The sequence below is a fragment of the Lupinus angustifolius genome, chromosome LG09 (assembly GCF_001865875.1).
Source record: "Lupinus angustifolius cultivar Tanjil chromosome LG09, LupAngTanjil_v1.0, whole genome shotgun sequence".
Lineage (NCBI taxonomy): Eukaryota > Viridiplantae > Streptophyta > Magnoliopsida > Fabales > Fabaceae > Lupinus > Lupinus angustifolius.
Window position 1 is genome coordinate 11,831,367 of NC_032017.1, and position 14,894 is coordinate 11,846,260.

The following is a 14,894-nucleotide window of genomic DNA, read 5'->3' on the forward strand; positions in this document are numbered from 1 at the left end:
GGCAAACACACACCCTGAAAGGATTAGTTTCTTACCATAGGGTGAGAGGATACTCTTGGCAGTATAAAAAAAGGTTGAATCTTCATGATCTAGTAGTATATCCTCATGTGATAAATCCCTTGTTTTCTTTCTTTTCTGGTGTTTGAGTGTTTTGATAATTAGCTGAGTCTTTTTAAATTTACTCATTAGGCCTATGCTATCAACTCTATTATGGCAGGATAAACATCATGGATCCGCAACTTCAATCATCCGCCTCGATGAGAGACTAGCGAGTTTGATTCATTTCCAGAACTTAATGGCAAGTACATAAAGAAGAACCTGCTACTTCTATGGACATACTTTTGCCTGATGAACTTTTGGCACATATCATAGCCTATCTCCCCGTTGCGAGCATTTTTAGAGCAGGTTGTGTGTGGAAAAAATGGCACGAGATTGTTGCTTCGAAAAGGCTTTTATGGAGTCTTTACAATGTGCTACCACAAGCTTGGTACTTTATATTTACTAGCTTTGACAAACCAACTGGTTATGCTTATGATCCCATCCTTCGCAAATGGCATGGCATTGAACTTCCCTGTATCGACACTTCTAATTGGTTCATTGCTTCGTCGCACGGCTTAGTTTGCTTCATGGACAATGACAACAGGAGTGAATTATTCATGTGCGATCCTATTACCAAAACATTTCAGGAGATTGTTGATTCTGAAAGGTTTTTATGGAGTCTTTTTATATGGATGTTTGTAGAAGTTATGAATTATAGTGAAATTGGAAACCTCATGTGAATAAGGTAGAGATTCTAATATAAGAATAATAGAATTTGAACTTTTTTATTGAATTATACAAGAATTATAAGAAGAAGAGTATATTGTGAATGAAATTGTATATGTTAAACTAGGTATACTACAAATTATTTATACAACTCATTTCCCTAACTAACTTTCCCTCCACAATTCTTAGTAACTAACTATACTATTACAATTATGTTCTTATCATTGCCCATCCCTTAGAAAAATTCTTGCCCTCAAGAATTGAATTGAAGGAAGTGGTTGCAAAGATCAAAATAAATCTCTCATGTGTTACAGCCCATCCAATTGATGTTTCCTTTGAACCAAAACCCTTGTTACAGCCCATCCAATTGAACTGTTTCTTGCTTATTTTGCACTGGAATGTTTAACTTTTTTATTATTTTAATTTTGTGTATGAGTCATATGCCACAAACACTTCAATCTTAAGGAATGGGTTTCATATTTCAATTCTCAAAATCTTTTCTTTCACCTTTTTTTGAGAGACATCTTGTGTTTGGTAAATTATTTCATACTATTAATATTGGTTGATACTAATGTGCTATTGAATGTATTAACAACCTTTGATTCCAAATACCAATCATTTTTTAGAACTTATCCTTCTTCTAGTTTTGGCTATGTTTGCTAATATCAAATCATTTTTGGATCTTCTATAGTATCATTGAAACCAGAATGGGTATTCTACTATAGTAAGTGTTATACATCTTCCTTGAACAATATAGATTTCTAAAATAAGTTAAGGAATGAAATTGAATGGTTGAGTACAAATTTTTCCCCCTTATGTGTGTTCTTTCTCTTGGAATCATCTGAATGTTGTGCCTTTGCTGTGATTATTTTACCATGTCAGGAAAGCTCTGTTTTTTTTTCCTTCATTTGTTCTTAGTCATGTTGTTACTAAAGTACTATTAGATGCGTGATCTAGAATAAAATTTTCATATTATGGGCTGCTTCACTTTGTGTTAGATTGAATCTTCATGACCAACAAAGCATTGGTCTAGTGGTGTAAGGCTACATTAGATCCCCAGAAAGATCAAAAAGCTAAGGGTTCGGTTCTTCAAAGTGACATTTGTTGGAGAGGCAAACACACACCCTGAAAGGATTAGTTTCTTACCATAGGGTGAGAGGATACTCTTGGCAGTATAAAAAAAGGTTGAATCTTCATGATCTAGTAGTATATCCTCATGTGATAAATCCCTTGTTTTCTTTCTTTTCTGGTGTTTGAGTGTTTTGATAATTAGCTGAGTCTTTTTAAATTTACTCATTAGGCCTATGCTATCAACTCTATTATGGCAGGATAAACATCATGGATCCGCAACTTCAATCATCCGCCTCGATGAGAGACTAGCGAGTTTGATTCATTTCCAGAACTTAATGGCAAGTACATAAAGAAGAACCTGCTACTTCTATGGACATACTTTTGCCTGATGAACTTTTGGCACATATCATAGCCTATCTCCCCGTTGCGAGCATTTTTAGAGCAGGTTGTGTGTGGAAAAAATGGCACGAGATTGTTGCTTCGAAAAGGCTTTTATGGAGTCTTTACAATGTGCTACCACAAGCTTGGTACTTTATATTTACTAGCTTTGACAAACCAACTGGTTATGCTTATGATCCCATCCTTCGCAAATGGCATGGCATTGAACTTCCCTGTATCGACACTTCTAATTGGTTCATTGCTTCGTCGCACGGCTTAGTTTGCTTCATGGACAATGACAACAGGAGTGAATTATTCATGTGCGATCCTATTACCAAAACATTTCAGGAGATTGTTGATTCTGAAAGGTTTTTATGGAGTCTTTTTATATGGATGTTTGTAGAAGTTATGAATTATAGTGAAATTGGAAACCTCATGTGAATAAGGTAGAGATTCTAATATAAGAATAATAGAATTTGAACTTTTTTATTGAATTATACAAGAATTATAAGAAGAAGAGTATATTGTGAATGAAATTGTATATGTTAAACTAGGTATACTACAAATTATTTATACAACTCATTTCCCTAACTAACTTTCCCTCCACAATTCTTAGTAACTAACTATACTATTACAATTATGTTCTTATCATTGCCCATCCCTTAGAAAAATTCTTGCCCTCAAGAATTGAATTGAAGGAAGTGGTTGCAAAGATCAAAATAAATCTCTCATGTGTTACAGCCCATCCAATTGATGTTTCCTTTGAACCAAAACCCTTGTTACAGCCCATCCAATTGAACTGTTTCTAATCAACTCAATCTTAGTTTCATAGGATGCACCCCTTAATATGTGTCTTTTTCCAACTATAGAGTGTTCCATCTTCAATTTGTCAAGATTCCAAGTAGTAACATCCAATTTTATTAGCCAATTTATTCTTAATTGCATGTCCCATCATCCCAAAAGCATCACCATAGTATGATGTAGGTTCAACTTGCAATTCTTAACACTAGATGACATTTGTAGTTTATTTCCATCACCACATTCACAAGCAAGTGCCCTAGTTTTTTGGCAACTTGTACACCCCAAACATTTGTGAATGTTCCCACTTTCAATGAATAAAAGTAGTAATTTTCTCATGTTGTTTCTAATTATTGTCATGGTTCTAACACTTGCAGCATTAGTGAGATTGTTAGCTAAAACATATGGCTCTCTATATTCCTTAAAAGTCTAGCATTTCTTCAATTACCTTTTCTGGTTTGTCATCTTCTAATTCAATATAGTGGAAGTGTAATCCCTCAGCTCTTCCTTCATTCATGTAAGCAAGTGTAAGACTAGGTTTAGCTTTACCCTTACCTAACTCAATGTAATTCTTAGGGCCTACTATTAGTTTCATAGTTAAAATGAGTTTATTTATTGCTAAGAACATGTCTCTAATATGTGGTTTTACTATCTCAAAAATTGAAATATATAAAATGTAAATTAATTTGTAAAATGCACAGGTGAAATAACTAGACCATGTAATGAAATGCTAATTGTATCATTTGCACTTTATCATAAGAGAATAATATAGAGTATCAGTTTACACTTTTCATATAAAATGTAAATTAATTAATGTATATTTTTCATTTTTATTAAAAAATATATAAGAAAATGAAAAGAATGTGAGATCAAATAAGATTAGGGAAAAGTTCACAAAACCTCTTTAAAATTTATGTGTTTTGTAAGTAGATACCGTCAACTATTTTTTCTTCCTAATTAATTCTTAAACTTTAACTATTGGTCAAATTGATTCATAAATATATACAATTTTAAATTACTAACAATAAAATTAGAATTAACACATTAGATGGTATAAACATTCATGAAAGTGCTATTGATTCCATGCTGCCACTATTTTGATAGCACATAGTGCTGTAATGATGCAAAATATGCAAGGAAATTTGGATCTATTATATCTGGGGAAGAATTCAAGCAACAAAAGAAATGCTTTATCAACTATAGAAATTATAGCTATTTATGTACACATAATTTTCTACAATTTTCACAAATGAGGAAAAAGATATGCTACTAAATAATTTCATCCACACTTAGAGACAAGGAGAATGAAAAGGAAGTTTAATGGAAGATCACAATTCAACAGAGTTACTGTTCATTCCACCATCCACTTTTGAATAATATATTTGTTCCATCCCGATTATCCGGTCGTCTTAACTGCCCGGGATGGTCTCCCATTTAGCCGAGCAAACACCAGGCATAACCAATCAAAGGATTTGGTCGGAGTCGTTCCTCTTACACCAGACATCACAGGTCGGGGTTAGGACCACTCCCCATCTGGCACGCGACCATGCCACCTGTAATCCCACCTACCATGTGACAACACGACAAGGACAAACTGTAATACGGCTATCAGACCTGTCACAAGCTACAAGTCAACTATGCACAAAGTATGACCCTACCAAAGCCGTCTGACGTAGAAAAATAGCTCCAACAAGCCAGGATGGTTGGCCACGTAAATAGTACCCTTAAAGGCCATGTTATCCAACTCAACAACTATAAATAGGGGTCTCCCCCAATAGGAAGTATCACTTAGAGTTTACCACTTGTCATCATTATTCTCTACTTACTTCTCATATCTTATTTATTGCTCCCGAGCATTACATCTTCAGTCTTACTGACTTAATCGTCAAAGAACCTATTCAGGTACCTCCATAAGCGGGTCCAAGTCAACCTTCAACCAGATTCCAAAAGAGCTCATGCCTAGATACTCAAGATCTCATACCTGGACCTCCAGTCCGACCACACCATTCATCCACAAAAGAACATTGGTGTCGTCTGTGGCTTACCTATACCATGGTGACCACCAAAAATCAAGCAAGCCTTACTAGCTAGATAGCAACAATGTCACCGGAAATTCAACAATCACGTCATACGATCAGAGTTCCAGTAGACAAATACCACCTAAGCAACTGCAAGAAGAGGGCCCTGGTTGACATCAACACCATTTCGGGAGGATTCACCGTGAACGACATTTCAAGGTCGGCCTAGAAGCGATATGTGCGAGAAATCATGCAAGTGGCCGCAAGAAGTCCCTACCCGCATAATATTAGTTGAAATGATCCTCCCATCTCATTCGACGATCTCGACTACGAAGGTGTCATCCACGAGCATGATGACCCCTTGGTCGTCACAGCAAAATTAAACAACAAGAAGATCAGTTGAATCCTTGTTGATCAAGGAAGCTCGGCGGATATCATATTCGAAGATATGTTCACCAAGATGGAACTGAACAACCGTGACTTACTACCTTATGACAGAAAATTAGTAGGATTTACCGGCCAGGGTATAACCCCATAGGGCTATCTGAGCATTTGGTTAACAATTGGCGACCAACCCTTTGCAGAACAATCGAGACCAGATTTCTGGTCATCAATTGCCAATCGGCCTACAACACCATTCTAGGCCATCCAACGCTCAATTGCCTTGAAGCAGTGGTCTCTGCATCACACATGTGCACAAAATTTCTTTCTTCCAATCTCTGGGTTTGTACGGTTCGTGGAGATCAGCATAGCGCCCAAAGTTGCTACCAACTGAGTATTCGCCCCAATCATACAACAAGAAAGAGACCAACCCCGATGAAGAAAATGCCAGGAGTGCACTTGGTAGAGTTGGATGCCTGGGCCGATGAGGGAGAATTACGCCCACAATCGGAAGGGGAGAAAATCTCTTTATAGTTGGGACCGCTAGAAACCAACATGTTATATATCGGTAGCACTGTGCCAAAAGCTCAAAGGGTCAAGCTAATTGAATGTTTGAAAGCCAACAAAAATCTTTTTGCTTGGTTCGCGGCTGATATGCCCATAATTGACCCTTCAATAATATGCCACTGACTGACGACCAACCCAGGGGCAAAACCGGTTGCTCAAAAGCGAAGGAAAATGGGAGCCGAGAGAGAAACTGAGGTTGCTCAATAAAGAATCGAGCTTCTAAAAGTCGGGTTCATCCGAGAAATCACCTACACCGCCTGGTTGGAAAATGTGGTATTAGTAAAGAAGCCCTCCGGGAAATGGCGGATGTGAATGTAGATTACATAAACCTAAATAAGGTGTGCGCAGAAGACCCATATCTTCTTCCCAACATCAATCATCTGGTGGATAACTCCTCGGACTATTAATACTTATCCTTTATGGATGCTTACTCAGGCTACAACCGATCTCGATGTACCCACCAGACCAAGAGAAGATTACCTTCATTACTGACCGAGCAGCTTATTGTTATAGAATAATGTCATTCAACCTAAAGAACATTGGGGCAACGTATCAAAGAATGATGAATAAGGTATTCGGGGGATAGATGGGCCAATACATGGAGGTATATATGGATGACATGATTGCCAAAAGCCTTCCAAAAGTGGATCATGTCTCCATTCAGCAAAACATTTTTCAACAACTCCAAAAGTATAACATGAGGCTCAATACGGAGAAGTGTACATTCAGCCTTGAGGCCAGAAAATTCCTCAGATTTCTATTAACTAGTTGGGGAATAGAAGCTAATCCCACCAAATGTTGAGTGGTCATCGACATGACAAGCCATTGTTTAGTAAAGGAGGTCCAATAACTGAACGATCGGTTGGATGCATTGTCCAGATTCCTCCCATCATCCGCCAAACACTCTCCCCCTTGTTCCAATTGTTAAAGAAGGGCAAAAAGTTTGAATGGTCAACTGATTGTGAAAAGGCTTTCCAAACTATCAAACAATACTTGGTCGTCGCACCAATACTGACCAAGCCAACACCTAGTGAGGTGTTATATGTCTACCTTGTAGTGGCCTATGAAGCCGTGGCCCACTCTGATCTGAGAAACAGAAGAAGGTCAGAGTCTGGTATACTCATAAGCAAAGTACTACACGGTCCATAAATTAGATATCAACGGTTGGAGAAAGTAGCCTATGCCCTCCTAATAGCGACCAGACGACTACGAAAATATTTTCAGTCTCACCCAAAAGTGGTCAGAACAAACCAACCCATCAGACAAATCTTACACAAGCTAGAGTTGGTTGGTCGAGTGATAGTATGGTTTGTTGAACTCTCATAGTTTGATATTCGATATGAGCCTCGAACGGCTATCAAGAGCCAAGTCTTTTCAGACTTTGTCGCCGATTTGACCACACAACCGAACAACCTAGGACAGACTTGGATGATCTTTATCGATGGATCTTCCAACCCTAAGGAAAGCGGGGTCGGGATATTGTTAGACAACGACCACGAGATGACCATCGAACATTCTCTGAATTTCACTTTCCCAACCTCCAACAACTAGGCTGAATATAAAGCCTGCATAGTCGGATTACAATTAGCAAGGGAGGTCGGGGCTGGAAAAATTGACATTTGTAGCAATTCTCAGTTAGCACTCTCATAGGTAACTGATGCTTACCAAACCAAAGACATATTGTTGGGGAAGTACCTGACAAAAGTGAAGGAATTGATGGCTAAGTTCTAGGAAGCAACCATCCAACATGTTCCTAGAGAATAGAATGCATGGGCATATATCCTGTCTAAACTAGCTAGCACTACGAGCCCAGGGAGCAACCGATCCGTCATATAGGGAACTGCCTTCAAACCCAGTATCATGGTCATCTAACAAATTTATGTTCTAGATGATTGGACAGGTCCATTCATCAAGTACCTCCTACATGGTGCTCTACCTACCGACTAGAAAGCAAGGTAGAGGTTCCTTCGATGTTGCTCTTAGTACACTCTGGCCTAGGGGTCACTATATCGCTAGGGCATTTCTACTTCGCCTCTCAAGTGCATCGGCCCCAATAGGGCATGGTATGTCCTCCAAGAAGTCCATGAAGGGTGTTGTGTACACCACCTCGGTGCAGCTTCCCTAGAAAAGAAAGTCTTATGATCTAGATATTACTGGCCCACCATGGAAAATGATGCATCTGATCTAACCAAGAAATGCACTCAATGCTAGTTGTTCACGGATTTCCATAAAGCCCCACACGAAGAGTTAACTACCATGACGACCCCTTGGCTATTATGTAGGTGGGGCATGGATATTATGGGGCCTTTTCCCCAAGCAGTCGGCCAGGTGAAATTTCTGAGAGTAACTGTGGACTATTTCACCAAGTGGATTGAGGCTTAGGCCTTGTCCACCTTCACGTAGGCCAATATCCAAAAATTCACTTGGAGAAATATCATTACCCGATTCGGCATTCCAACTGTCACAGTAACTGATAATGGTACTCAATTTTCCGACCGAAGTATCAAGAATTGTTGTCCAGCTTACATATCAAACAACACTTCACATTTGTTAAGAACCCCCAAACAAATGGGCAAGCAGAGGCAGCCAACAAGGTCATCCTAAGGGGAACCAAGAAAAGGCTAGACGATGCCTAGGGAACTTGGCCTGACCAACTTCATCATGTACTATGGGCTTACCGAACAACCCCATATTCCACAACCGGCGATTCCCTCTTCAACCTCACATATGGCGTCGAGGACATGATTGCTATGGAAATAGGAGAACCTACATGGAGAACCCTACACTTTAATGAGGAGGCCAATCCAACCTTGATTAGGCACAATCTGGATTAGATCAAGAAAAAGATAGACCAGGCATGTATAAGAGAAGCGGTCGTCAAAAGGTGGACGAAGGATAAATACAACTCTTTGGTCGTCCCTATGAACTTTCAAGATGGAGCTTTGATCCTCCACAGAGCAGACATAGGACAGGCCACGTGGAAACTATCACCAAACGTGGAATGCCCTTACCAAGTTGAAAGCAAAACCGACAAAGGCACATACAAGTTTGAGATTTGGCTAGGAAATAGATTCCCCGGACATGGAATGCGACAAATCTCCGAGTTTTTTATGCTTAAAATGTAATGTCGACCCCTTTCAGTCCGGACAACCTTTGTAACACATATATGATAACTTGGTATTATCCATTTCATGTCTTTATCACAAAAATCCGACCCAACGTCAATACCCCTCAAGGTGCGTACCATGTCCCCCTTCGGTGGAGGTTAAGTATATCACCGAAGGTGCGGACCATGTCTTCCTTGACCGGTGATCCAAAATCAATACACTTCAAGGTGCGGACCATGTCTCCCTCCGATGACGGTTAAGTATATCACCCAAGGCATGGACCATGTCCCCTTGATTGGTGGTCCAATAATCAATACCCCTCAAGGTACAGACAATGTCCCCCTTCAATGATGAATAAGTATATCACCCAAGGCGCGAACCATATCCCCCTTGATCGGTGGTCCAATAATGAATACTCCTCAAGGTGAAGACTATGTCCCCCTTCGATGATAGTTAAGTATACCATCCAAGGCGCAAACCATGTCCCCCTTGACTAGTGGTCCAATAATAAATACCCCTCAAGGTGCAGAACATATCCTTCTTCGACAATGGTTAAATATATCACCCAAGGCATGGACCATGTCCTCGTTGACAGGTGGTCCAATAATAAATACCCCTCAAGGTGCGGACCATGTCCCCCTTCGACGATAATTAAATATTTCACCCAAGGTGCGGACCATGTCCCCCTTAACTGGTGGTCCAATAATAAATACACCTCAAGGTGCGGACCATGTCTCCCTTCAATAATAGATAAATAATCACCTGAGGCGTGAACGTTGTTCCCCTTGGTTAGATTTACATTTAGGCCACTCAACTTCGTCAGAAATCCTTCCGGTCAACATTACCTTGTTCTGACTTGGGGACAATTATTTCTATTACTTCCATTTTTGATCAAGATCATAATTATTACTTCTTCCGATCCAATTTGTCTTGTTTATGTTCGAGTTTTTTGGATTATCCCCGACCAAGACTACCTTATTCAAGATTCAATTACTTGTGTCATTAACACTTCCAGTCAAGTTCATCTTATTCAGTTGTCGGGCTAACCCCTTCTCAAATGGACAAGTCATGTAAGGCCAAATTGGACAAGTCATGTAAGTCACTTAAATCACCTTCATCACTTAACTTTATTTCTAGCAAAGAGACTTGATTGGCTAGATTATTACCAGACAAGGGCGCTTTATCAAGATTCAAGGTTCAGTCATCACAATTACTCATGAATAAAAGTATTTGAAAGGAATATTAAAATAAGACAAGCAAGTTAAATAAAAGGCTTCATTTAATTAGCAACCCGATACAAGTAAGCAAGAAATAAAGATACACCCTACCAGGAACCGACAAATTAACAGTGCCACCCGGGATGTACTAGGCGAATTTGTCGGGGTGTACTAGGCGAACTTGGCTCACATTGTTCTCCCAAGATAGATGGGCAGCTTCGTTCGCCAAGCCGACCATCTCTTCCAGCTCATCGACCTCATCAGCCTTCTTTTGGGCAAGGACAACCCTATCCTCTTCAAGCACCCTTGCCCGAGTCTGCGAAGCAGTCAGCTCCCCACTAAGGCGGTCGACTTCCCCTCGAGCGGCCTGCTCCCGTTCCTCCGGCTCCTCCAGCTTCGCCCTCAGACGTTGGACCTTCTACTCAGCCTCCTCAAACTAGTAGTCATCTCGATGAGCTTCTCATGGTTCTCTATGGCTGTCTGATGAGAACACTCTTGCCGATAAGACATTATCGACAACTTCTCGCTAGCCACCAAGGCCTGAGCTTCTATATTGTTCAGCTCCACAGCATGAGCCTCCTTTAACTTCTACAAGTCGGCAGAATGCTGCTCTCGAAGCATGGTCAGGACATCGCTCTCCACTCGGCTTAGGAGGACCCCATCCTCCTCAAAATATTTGGCCATCGAAGCCGAGAGGAGAGAAGACAACTGCATTTGTCTCAACAAGTTGGACATGGAGGCCATGTCTAGAATATCTCTTACAGAAGGACATGGGAGGTTCTGATCTAACTCGAGAGGAGTTCGAAAGGTCGAGAATACTCGTTTGGCTCGAGTAACCAGTGTTTTCCCCTTCGTAATAGGTTTCTGCCCAGTAGACCTAACTACCTAGACCTCAGCATCAGTGGGATCCCCCTACTCTGAAGAATGGTCAGAGGCAGATCTCCTGGTCAGATCAACCAACGATTGAACTAGCGGAAGAACGTGAATAGACCGAGTACCCCCACTTATCATTCGCTGAGTAGACAGGGACTCCAACCTTTGTCTAGAAGTAGGGGAGCCCTTGAAGGAGAGGAGGTCTGAGCATGCTTTCTTGCTGATGCCTCATCCTGCCCCCTCCCAAGTGTGTTGGTCAGCAGACGGGTCCTATCGAGGTTGCTGCTCATCTCGGCTGTAAAACAAAACAGAGTTGAATACATAGTAAATAATTATCCGAACAAGGTAAAGACAACTCGGCTAACCTACTTATGCATTGATATAAGGATGCATCCCCCTTCTACAGAGATGACTAGGGTACAGTCGCACCTTATGCCAGCCAATGTAATATTTCTTCGACCACCTGCATTTCTCGACTAGTCAAACTATGTCGCTAGTAAAGAACCTCTTCACAGGCTTCTGGTGGAACTCTCCATTCTAGGCAAAGGGGAATCGCCTCCTTCCATCCAATTCATAAGCCCATTGGTGCTTGTCCAACCCTTCGATTTCCACCCGGTAGAAACCTCTCTTCTAGTTCTTTACCGACTAGTCAAAAAGGGTGAACAAGGCTCGCTTATTCCTCGATTGAAGGCACACCCACGTGTGGTGACCTTCTTTCTCCTCATCCAAGTTAGTACTATGGGTAACCTAGAACATCCATAAAAAAGACTAATTTAGCAAAGATGCTCGTTGACCCTGCACAAAATGGGGAATGTTTAGATGAAACCCAATGATTCAGATGGAGCTAGGAATGAGCAACCAAAAGATGGCCCAGAACGACCACACTTCAGTCGTCAAAAGGAAGACGTAATCTGAGCTTCCATGAATAAATGTCATATATATAGAAGGCATAATTGATTCCCACCTTAGCTTGAAGATCCTGGCAGACCCTCTCATCGACCTGAGAAGTCTTCAGTGCAACAACGTTCACCAGATTCTCTAGAATATTCACCTTGGGCTGATCCTCGGTCGAGAAAAAACTACTCAATCCTAAGATCTCCCGGTCAACCCACCAATATCGGCCACCAAGTCGGGAGGAATGACTAGCTGGCCATATTTCGTTGTGTGTGTTCTCGCCATTAAAGACCTGCGACCAGACGAAACATGAGATTCTGAACTAGAATCACTACTCATGTCCGGCAATCACCTCCCGGGTACTTTTGCTCGATCAATCAACATTTTCCCCACGTCGCCATTCTCTCTCTCCAACTGACCACCGAGGTTTGACTGAGAGACCACCCGACCTCCTCTCGAAGGCCGACCTCACGCAGACATCATCGGGAAAGGATAGTGAATATAAGTGGAGGTTGGGATAAAACCTTCACACTACGTGAGCTGAGTTCATGCTCGGCAGTAGAGTAAGTTCAACAGCAAAAGAATTCAGAAAGAAAAATCAAGAAAATGAATAAATCACCTTCCCTATTTATAAACAAAATAGGGTCAAGGCCATCCCTCGCGACCCATTTCAGAACACATTCTACCCATTCAAAAGGCACTCAAGTGCGACCCATCGACGACCCAAGAACCAAGACGAAAGGTGGTAAGGAATGAACTGATGAGCCACGCTCAAGTACTCTGCGCCACAACACGGTCTGATAAGCAAAGAACATTATGATGATCATCCACGTGTCGCACAACTCAGAAAGCTAATAACACCCTAATGATGCACCTAGAGTCTACTAGTATGCTCACATCCCGAACATACTACTAGACTGGGGGCAATTGTTCCATATCGGTTATCTGGTCGTCTTAATTGCCCAGGATGGTCTCCCACTTAGTCGTACAAAAATCTGGCATAACTAATCAAAGGACTCGGCCGAAGTCGTTCGCAATACACTAGACATCTCAGGTCGGGGTTAGGACCATTCGTCGTCCAACACGCCGCTAACAATGCACTATTATGCCATCTTCAATCCCACCTACCCTCTGCCAACACGACAAAGACAAACTGCAATATGGCTGCCAGACCTGCCACAACCTACAAGTCAACTATGTATAGAGTACGGCCTTGCCAAAGCCACCTAATCTAGGAAAAGTAGCCCCTGACAAGCCAGGATGGTCGGCCATGCAAGGCCACATCATCCAACTCAACTACTATAAATATGGGTCTCCCTCAATAGGAAGTATCACTTAGAACTCACTACTTGTCATTATTATTCTCTACTTACTTCCCATATCTGATTTATTGTTCCCGAGCATTACCTCTCCAATCTTACTGACTTGATCCTCGGAGAACCTTTTCAACTACCTCCAGCAGTGGGTCCAAATCAACCTTCAACCAGATTCCGGAAGAGCTATTGTCCTGATACACAAGATCTCATACTCGGACCTCTAGTCCGACCATACTATTCATCCATAAATGAACAATATCAATATACATACCATAAACACAACACCATCTAAATTGCTTGCCTCAAAAAGAATATCCACCCACCCTAAATCTTCAAACCAACTAAATTCTAAATACCTATCTTTAAAGCCTACACATGTATCCCTACTACAATATACTATTCCTATGTCTACCAATGTTGAGTGATAACCTAAGCTTTCATCATTCCCATTATTGCCATACACAAACCTCCACATCTCATTCCATGGTAATTCCATCATGTGCAACAACCACCGATCATTCAACTCAAGAAGAAATAGATACAATTCTCATGAACATTAGTTGTAATTAACCACATTATACACTCTCTCCCGTCCTAAAGAGGCCGATGATGATGCAAAGCCTTATCAAAATGAGGTTGCATCAATCAGACATACAGACCATTCTTCGCCATCAATGAATCATGGGTCCTCTCCTCCATTATCCTTCCTCCATTAAGAACTACTATGTTGTCCACATTCCACATCATTGCAGCTAATGGTAGACTGAAATTAATAAGCTTACACCATCTAATATGTTAATTCTAATTTTATTGTCAGTAATTTAAAATTGTATATATTTATGCACTAATTTCACCAACAGTTAAAGTTTAAGGAGTAATTAGGAAGAAAAAATAGTTTACAATATCTACTTCTAAAACACATAAAGTTTAAGGTGGTATTGTGAAACTTTCCCCATAACATTAATATAAGTAAAATGTCTATGACAATTCTATTAAACTAAACATCACAACAACCAAGATTCTATTTACATCCACTTTTAATTTTTTTTTGCCTTACTTCCCATATTACATTCTTTGTCTAAATCATGCCCAATCCTCTCATTTTTCACGTCCAAGCCCTAGATCACTACCTAAATCCAAAAAATTAAAGTACCTTTAAATTAAAATTTTAGCAGGTTAAGTTTTGGATGGGAACAAATGAGAAGGAAAAAAAGAAGGTTTCAAAGTCATCTTGGCATTCCCATGTAAAGCAAAACCTACAACAATATTCCTCTTCCATGAGTAATCCACACCCCCATTTTATTAGGAGAAAACAATGACTCCAAAGTTCTTGGAACTTGCTTTGTTGGTGGCCATCAATGGTGACTTTTGGGTGTGAAATAAAAAAACTCACAAGTCTCACATTGGAAGAATTTTGAAAAGAAAACTCATAAGTCCCACATTGGATGGTAGAGGAACTTGGAAAAAATCTCATGTTGTTACAACTAAAAGTCTATTCCCTTCATATTT

General features: G+C 40.5%; 2 pseudogenes; both read left to right on the forward strand.

Moving 5' to 3' along the window:
* Positions 81 to 779, forward strand: LOC109356259 (annotated as a pseudogene).
* On the forward strand, positions 1,957 to 2,655 carry LOC109356260 (annotated as a pseudogene).